General features: G+C 32.1%; 1 protein-coding gene across 1 annotated transcript in view; it reads left to right on the top strand.

Moving 5' to 3' along the window:
* Positions 1-761: 761 nt before the first annotated feature.
* The window catches only part of LOC123656830, a 52,469-nt gene continuing 44,383 nt past the window's right edge, over positions 762-8,847 (top strand). Inside the window, exon 1 of the mRNA XM_045592451.1 lies at positions 762-1,012. The gene's annotated coding sequence lies outside the window, so the exon portion shown is untranslated. The remainder of the gene's footprint in view (positions 1,013-8,847) is intronic.

The raw sequence follows: 8,847 nt of genomic DNA, 5'->3' as shown, positions 1-8,847 counted from the left end.
GAAATGTGTATTAATATACAGCTGGAGGAACAATACCATTCGAAAATTTATATTGTATTAAATATACCAAACCAAACGGGTTTAGTAACTCATCACTAATGTGTATAATATATTATTAACATAAATAAACACAAGCGTTTCAGAAAAATAATCTTATCCACCAGAACAGTAAGAGTTGTCTAAACTGTCGAACAAAAAACATAAATTGTTTGAAAATTTCCACTTCTATAAATATTTCTATTTTTATGTTAGCCTAAATTATTTTTTTAGTATTTCAAACAAAAAAAAAAAATACCTGAACATTTCTCGTAGTTATTCAATTGTAAATGTAACTTATTACCGATTAAAAATATTTTCTACTTATGTTTAATTAAATTAATACACTTCAAGAAGATCCAAACTGTCAGAAAATAAGATGTATTTCAATATTTTTATATTTCGAACTTCCAATGATAGAAGACTTTTAAAGCAATTAAAAAGTTTTTAATTGGTGTAGAATTATGATATCTATTGATATTTGAGTTTAAGGACTTTATTTAACTTTTTAACTTTCCCGACTAATTAAGAAAGTTAAAATCGCATTTTCAATTCTTCAAAGAATTTGCGGACAATGTGTGAAAGGAATAAAAACATTCGTGTAACTGAAATCCGATTAAAATAGAGCAAGACGCAAGAGAACGCCAGAGTGGGATTTGTGTAGATGTAACCCGGTAACAGACGCGCGCAGCCCTGAACGAAACTGTGCAACTGACCACGTGGTTCTTTCCCGCCCGACATCAGACCGATACGTTAGTTAGGCGCCTCCGCAGGCCTGGACGCACGCCTCTTTACTCTGTGACGCTTTAGTCGTTTATCGAAACAACATATAAATGTTTAAACTTTGAAGTGTTGGAAAGAAGATATATAAATATGTAACAGTGTTCAGTCGTGATTCATAGTGAAAGATGTTCGATAGTCGAAAGTTCGTGGTAGCAGTACACAGAAATTTAACGGCACTCGGATAGTTCAACAGGTCAGGTTCTAGTCACTAATATTCTCTTACTCCTCCAAAATTCTATTTAGTTTTGTTTGGACGGATATCTACGGGCGGATTCTAATGAACTTTATTGTTTCGCTTGGAACTTTTTGTTTATTACGTTTCTACTGTTGCATAAGATTTGTTTTTGTGGTACATAAGACAGTTTTGTTAATGTAACTAAAATTCTCAGATCGTAAACACACAATGGAGATAAACATTATTTGAAATATATTTTGCTTGCAAGCTACAATTATGTACATTAGATATTTCACACCTAATTGATTCTCATTGTATTTCAAGCTAAGGAGTTTTCTATTAAATTGAAACCTGGTTGGTAAATCCAAACAATTGTGTATCTATGTAAATCTATTTTAAAGGTCGTATTGTCCGTAATATAATGTTAAACACTTTATTATTATGTTTATCAAGCTATATTCAAAGAAATTATATGAATATACATAACTTGAGTATAATATATATAAGCCGGCAAAGCGCGAATTGAACTGACACAGGAAAGGTTTATTTGGGTACAAGTCATTAGTTGCTTACCGTAAAACTGTGAACCATCCATGATACGTAAATAATAATATCCTTAGATTTGATTCTTATTAGACGCATTCAGATATGCTTACTATGAGTCGCGATCGCTATCAGGTATTTATGATAACAACAACTCTGGTGTAATGGTTCAAGTAGTCGCCTAAAACACCGACGGTTTGTGGATTTGATTTCCGCTCGGGATGGATATTTGTAGTTGTACAAATATTTCTTTCCACTTTGGATGCCTGTCCTTGTGAGTTTCCCAACCGTGCCTCGGAGAGCACGTTAAGCCGTCGGTCCCGGTTGTTATCATAAATACCTTATTAGACATACTGAGACAATTGTCTTCCTGTTATGAGTAAGGTAGCCAGAGCTCCAGGTGGAGCAAGGTTGGGGATAGGATTGATAACGTGCTTGTAACGATCGAGGGGTAGCGTCTATGATAACGCAAAAGCGTTCTTCTTACTATCAGGTGGTTCGTACACTCATTGTCCATCTTTGTAGAAAAAAAACTTTCAATACAATAATGACCGAACGGTTAGCGTTCAAATTAAACGTTATATTATAGATTCACTACTGTCGAGGGTACAATATAGGGAGCAAATAGAGACAGAGGGACCATATAATGGTTACAAGATAAATTACTTTACTAAATGGAACTAGTTTGAAGCACAATCACACTTATTATACAATTGCTGACCTAAAAGTCACTTTCCTATCTTGCAAACTTTCATAGTCGTGAAATTGTAAAATTGTAGGAAGTTCTTTTGGGTCAACGTCTGTTGGGTCACCTAGTATTTATAGGAAACAAATTGAAAGTGCAGTAACTGTCACAAATAATGCACATCGACCTTTGTCTTTTTTGTATTGTCTCATTCCAAAGGTCGATGTGTATGTGAGTCGGGTACTGTATGATGTAATGTAATGGTTTCCTCTTCAAAGTTTTGTTAAACGAATAATAGAGCAAACCCTTTGAAAGTAACTTGAACAGTTGAAGCCCAGTTCTGAACCTAAATCAATAAATCTCTAAAGAGATTAGGTATTCGCAATAAGGTTATTGAAATTAAACTAGCCGCGTTTAGCTAACAAAGCTGAGGCAATTACAATAAAGTTTTAGTTGTTTAAATTGTTTAACTAAGTTTTAAATACTTGGTCAATTTCATTCCATTACTTGGTTGACATTAATGGTCCAATAAAATCATTTTCCTTTTGATGACGTGATATTTAAAGGTAATATGTCTAAAAACTTTAGATCATTAATAAAATAATAATTGTGTTTGTTCACAAACGAAAAAAAAAACGACTTCGATTACATCGACAAGTAATACAACGTAGGTCGACGAAAAAATAGTCAAGTAAATACGCGTTATCAAAGATTATTCAAAAAGTTGTAATTAGATCTCGATGAAATTTAAATGTGACCACATGATACGTTGTATTACTTGTCGATATAATTGAAGTCGGTTTTTCTTCGTTTGTCTGCAAACACAATTATGGAAGTCAATTAAAGACTGATCTTACCGGTGATGTCCTCTGTCTGAATCCAAGGTATGATCAGTAACTTACTTCAAGATTACATTCATAGATTGATCTAATAGTGTAAAGAAAACAGAATGTCTGTTAATATTGAAAAATATTAGCGTATTAAGTTTCCACTTTCCACACCAAAAGAAAAATTTCAATATAAATTACATCGATCAGCAGGAGTTGATTGAGTTAACTCAAATCCGAGAGATTGTTGCTATTTTAGACAGTCGCCTTACTTTTGGTGCTCATATTGTCACACTGTAACGATTTGGCCAATAGGTCACTAGGATTTATTATGATACCCTCAAAAACCTCTAAGAACTCATAAAGAAAGATCCCAAAGCTTTTCAACAGCCTTGTTAGCGTCGGCTTAAGTACTGTTCTCTAATATGATTACTCTTTAAAAAAAATTACACCACTCACAACATAGCCATTATTATATATTTAAATTGAAATTGGACAGCTATGTTGATGAACCAACATTTTAATGTTGACAGCCTACAAAAAAGGAGAGAGATTTTAACAATTAATTTCTTTTATAAATTTTTAAACATGATATTTTAAACGAATTTGCTTTCTGACAACCATGACACCTGATGTAAAAGTCTTTAGAAGTCAATTGGGAAGAAACTCTTCTACTCGCATACCGAGATCGTCAAAATCGTATATTGCATTTCAAAAAGGATTTCAAGCGTCAAAATAGTGCCATAAATAAGTTGCCTCAATTTAAGTGCAAGATTAGCGATTATTTGTAGGAATTGTAAAACCGTAGGATGTGTTATTAAATTTTTATGTTTTATGTGTTACTGTTTATTTTAACCCGAAATTGTATTTAGTATGCCAAATGTTGGAAATTTTGGATATTTTTGTCTCATTTATTATTTTTGGATCATGTTTATTATGCAAATCTCTTGATTTCACGTTATTGTTATTGTAATGGCATAAGTAATATTATGAACATAATTATGTAATTTATAACATTTCAATTGACATTAAGCTAATTTTTTACATTTATTTATTGGACCTTATTCATTTTTTTAGGCTAGCTATGTAGTTTGGTAATTGTATTTTATCATGTACTTCTGAATTGCATTACTAGATCAAAACATCATACTTCTTACATTTTAACGATATTGTTTATTTTAAAAAATTTATCAGTGCTTGCTTATTGATATTAACTAATTGATGTATAATATATCTGTGATAGAGACTCGGATGACTATCTCACCGTAATATTGCAAATGTTGTTTTATGTTTTTGCCTCTAATCGATCTATTGATGATTTAAACTGATCCTTTTTTTGTCTGTCAATTAAAAACGGTTCCCATATTTTCAGTGAGGGATGAATTGTAAGTTGACAATATTATAATTGTCGCGTTAACAAATAGAACGCGTAAATCAACAATTGTGTCTTTACTCTAAAGTAGTGCTGTTGACTTTTAGAAACCATATTGAATTATTAGTAATCGTACTGTATTAAGCTTTATATTTACTAGTTACATCATCCTGAAAGTTAACTAAACATTAAATGTGTAGACATATAATACTAATAATAGACTCGTTCCAATAGCACATTGTAACAACAGATATCGCTTCAGACTGTACTACCCCACTGCTGGGCATAGGCCTCTTTCCCCGTGTAGGAGAAGAATCAGAGCTTAATCCACTACGCTGTTCCAATGCAGGTTGGTGGGGATATATTATCTATTATGAGTAACGATTGCTATCAGGTAAACATGATAACGACCGGGACCGACAGCTTAACGTGCTCTCCGAGGCACGGTGGGGAGACCTACAAGGACTAAACCAGACCAAAAATAAATATTTGTATAAACACAAATATATGAGATATTCCGAGCGGGAATCGAACCAGCGGCCGTTGGTGTTTAGGCGTCGCCGACTCGACACACGCACCATTCACCAGAGCTGTCTAGAGCACCACATCTTGTAATCCTTTAAATCTTTCATTGGCATGCATGTTTTCTTGTTTATGTTACGTATTATAGTAGAAACTTGGCGTGCAACTATAACTCTGACTAAAGACAAAAGAAATATACGTATTATTTATAAACATCTGTTCCTCTAAGACGGTAACATAAGAAAGTTTGTTGCAATTAAAAGTTAGAAAATATTATTTTCTAGTTTATACCAGTAGGTACACATTACAGGCATATTTTATCGTTATTTATTATATTCATTAGTCAGCACATGCAAAACAATATGCAAATTTTGTTTACAACACAAGTAGAACCGAATAATTTATCTTTTTCTTTAATAAAATCTTATGTACAAAATTCTCGTGTCACAATGTTAGTTGTTCTATTTTTGATACCTCTAAATTAATGGGGGGGGGGTAGAGGGTTAATAACATATATTGCAAAACAACGTTTGCGGGGTCAGCTAGTAAAATCTTAAAATTGTCAAATTATACATTAACAAGTAGATTATATCACCTATAAAAATTAAGCTAACATGCTCAACCCACACACCTTCATCCTACAACATTATTATGTAGGCCTGAAATCTGATAATCTGATCATGTTAAACACAGTATTTTAACAATGGAGATGACATCACTGACGGAGGCGTACTTTTTGTCTATTATGGTATTTAGTAGACAAACTCATTGCCTAAATATATTTATTACGTAATAAATTATTAATTGTGTATTAATGCACGTAATATTAGTGGTCGTCCAGTGGTCGAAATTCGACCATAATTAGTTAAATTATGTTTAAACAAGTTAAGTCATATTAATATATGCGAGTGTGTGTCAAATACAAGGCAGTGTGTGTGTAATATTTTTTTATTATTATTATCGATTTAATGTATTTTTTATGCATAATTAGAAAAAAAATAGCATTATGTACTGCTTCTCTATATAAATATATAATATAAGTGTATATAATAATATAAGTGTGCAAAATTTCATACTCCTCCGTCTGCGCAATTTTGGTATAAAAGGGTACAAGTTTTTGATTCACGTATTATTTAATGAAATACAATTTATCGTAATTGTTAAGTACTGAAATAAAATGCATACTATTCAGTTGATAGAATTTTAAATCACGGCTAACAGATGCTAGTACAGTTATTATTTTAAACGTAAAATGTTATAAAAAAAAATCATTTACTACTTAATACCGATTGCTGTTTGGCACTAGTTTGGTAGGTACAGATAATAATAACAACATTACAGAGCGGGTTTTTATTCTTAAATCTTTTTCTTTTGTTAATATTACCATTAATCATATTTATGCCGTTATTTTAGGTCTACAACGTGTTAGCTTCAGTCCATCAAATTTTGGTCTTTTAATAATGTATAAGCGATCCCTCGAGTACCTAATGTTGTAGCAAGTAATATCGTCTTACATTATTTTGTGCTTATCATCACGTTGTGGTAAAGTCGTAACTGTCTTTTTAGACATTAAATGAAAATGATCATGAAAATTCAATAATAATAATAATATACTTTATCGTACACAAAAAACGGAAATGATACATAGCAAAGAAAGAATAATATTAACAATATATTCATTAGGTACAAAGGGCGGCCTTATCGCTAAAAAGTGATCTCTTCCAGGCAACCTTAGGACAAAGGAAATGGTCTAGCGTCAGCATAGGTGTACAAGTTACAACAAATTTATTATAAATATTCAAATAATTACACATATACATACATACATACATACATACATACATACATACATATATACACACACAAATACATACATACATACATACAAACATACATACATACATACATAAATACATACATACATAGTGACATATATACATATACTAAAATAGCATTACATTAAAAAATTAGTAAAACGTAGAACTCCATTCATACTAATTGTATAAATGCGGAAGTAGCTCAGTTTGTAACGCTTTCACACCTTAACAATTATTAATATAAATTTAGTTATGAGATAGACGTGATGTTAGGAAATGACATAGGCTACTATAGTTTGCATAAGGGATGAAACGGAGACAACGTCGCGAGCTCCAGCTAGTAACAAGTAATATACGTCATCCCAATTGACACTTAAACCATAAAGATCACGGAACGATAACAAAATAATAGTAAGTAATATATCTGATTGATGTATGGGCTTTTTTATCTTTTAGTCATCTTTATTTCCCGACCGCAACTTCACGCACGTTTATTAATCCAATCGTGCCCGCGACTTCGTCCGCGTAGAGTTAAAAAAATATATTGTTCAGTTCGCAAAATAAAAAAAAAAAATAAAAATAAAAATAGCCTAAGTTACTCCTTATTACATTAGCTATCTGCCAGTGAAAGTCACGACAAAATTGGTCCAGTCGTTTCAGAGATTAGCCGGAACAAACACACTTACACACAGACGGACAGACACTGACAAAAATTGAAAAAAAAATCTTTGGGTATATGTACCATATTATCATCCATATATATTTAGTTAAAAGCGGTTATTTTAATATTACAAACAGACACTCCAATTTTATTTATTTGTACATAGTATATAATATTCCTAATATACGAGTATGTGATAGGTCAGTGTAACAGAAAAAAATATTCGCTAACGGTCACTGAAGAAGTTTCTTTATTGTATTTGGCTTTAGTTGTTCAATGGAAGTACTTATTGATTTTAAGTTCATTTTTATACTTCTTTGTATATTTTATGATATCAATTTATTTTATGTTAAAATAAATATAGCTCGCAAAAATATTACACATTTTTATGAGTTTTTCATAGTAAGCTGTGAAAAGGGTACTGTGTATGGTAATAAGCATTCATTAGAATTTCAAGTACCAACATACATTTTAAAACATATATTAAAGCTATAAAAAAATAAACAGAATTTTAAATATAATGTTTAACTTTTATTTTATTTTTTTATTTTTGTGATGAAACACAATTTATCGCATTCAACCTGTAACATCTCACATGGGCATAGGCCTCTTTCTCTATATAGGAAAGGAATTGGAGATTAATTCGCCACGATACTCCACTGCTGATTGGTGAATATGTTCTTTACTATGAGTAATGATCGCTTTCAGGTTTTTATGATAGCAACCGGGACGACAACTTAACGTGCTCTCCGAGGCACGTTGGGAAGACCCACAAGGACAGACACCCGGAACACACCGACACCGGACACAGAAAATATACATTACAAATATCCATCCTGAGCGGGAATTGAACCCGCATACTTTCAGTGTTTCAGGCGACTACTCGTATCACTACACCAGAGCGGCTGTTAACAATACCTAAGATCATCTCCAAACTCACGATTAGTAGGTACCTATAGACAAACAAACAAACGAATCCTCCAACCTCAATAAATCAGAATACACGGACTCGTATATCAGAAATAAATAAATCTATCTTTTAACCGACTTCCAAAAAAGGAGGAGGTTCTCAATTCGACTGTATTTTTTTTTTTTTTTTATGTATGTTACATCAGATCTTTTGACCAGGTAGACCGATTTCGACAAATTTTATTTTAATCGAAAGGTGGTGTGTGCCAATTGGTCCCTTTTAAATTTATTTGAGATCTAACAACTACTTTTCGAGTTATATCTAATAATGCGTTAGTACTTGACGCTTTTTTCGTCGACCTACGCTGTATTATACCGCATAACTTTCTACTGGATATACCGATTTGGATAATTCTTTTTTTGTTGGAAAGGGGATATCTCTAGTTTAGTACCATGATAAGGAAACCAGGATCTGATGATGGGATCCCAGAGAAATCGAGGGAAACTCTCGAAAATC

The sequence above is a fragment of the Melitaea cinxia genome, chromosome 10 (genome assembly GCF_905220565.1).
Source record: "Melitaea cinxia chromosome 10, ilMelCinx1.1, whole genome shotgun sequence".
In the NCBI taxonomy this organism is placed as follows: domain Eukaryota; kingdom Metazoa; phylum Arthropoda; class Insecta; order Lepidoptera; family Nymphalidae; genus Melitaea; species Melitaea cinxia.
The sequence above is the reverse complement of the archived record's forward strand: the minus strand, read 5'-3'. Positions and strand labels throughout refer to the sequence as shown.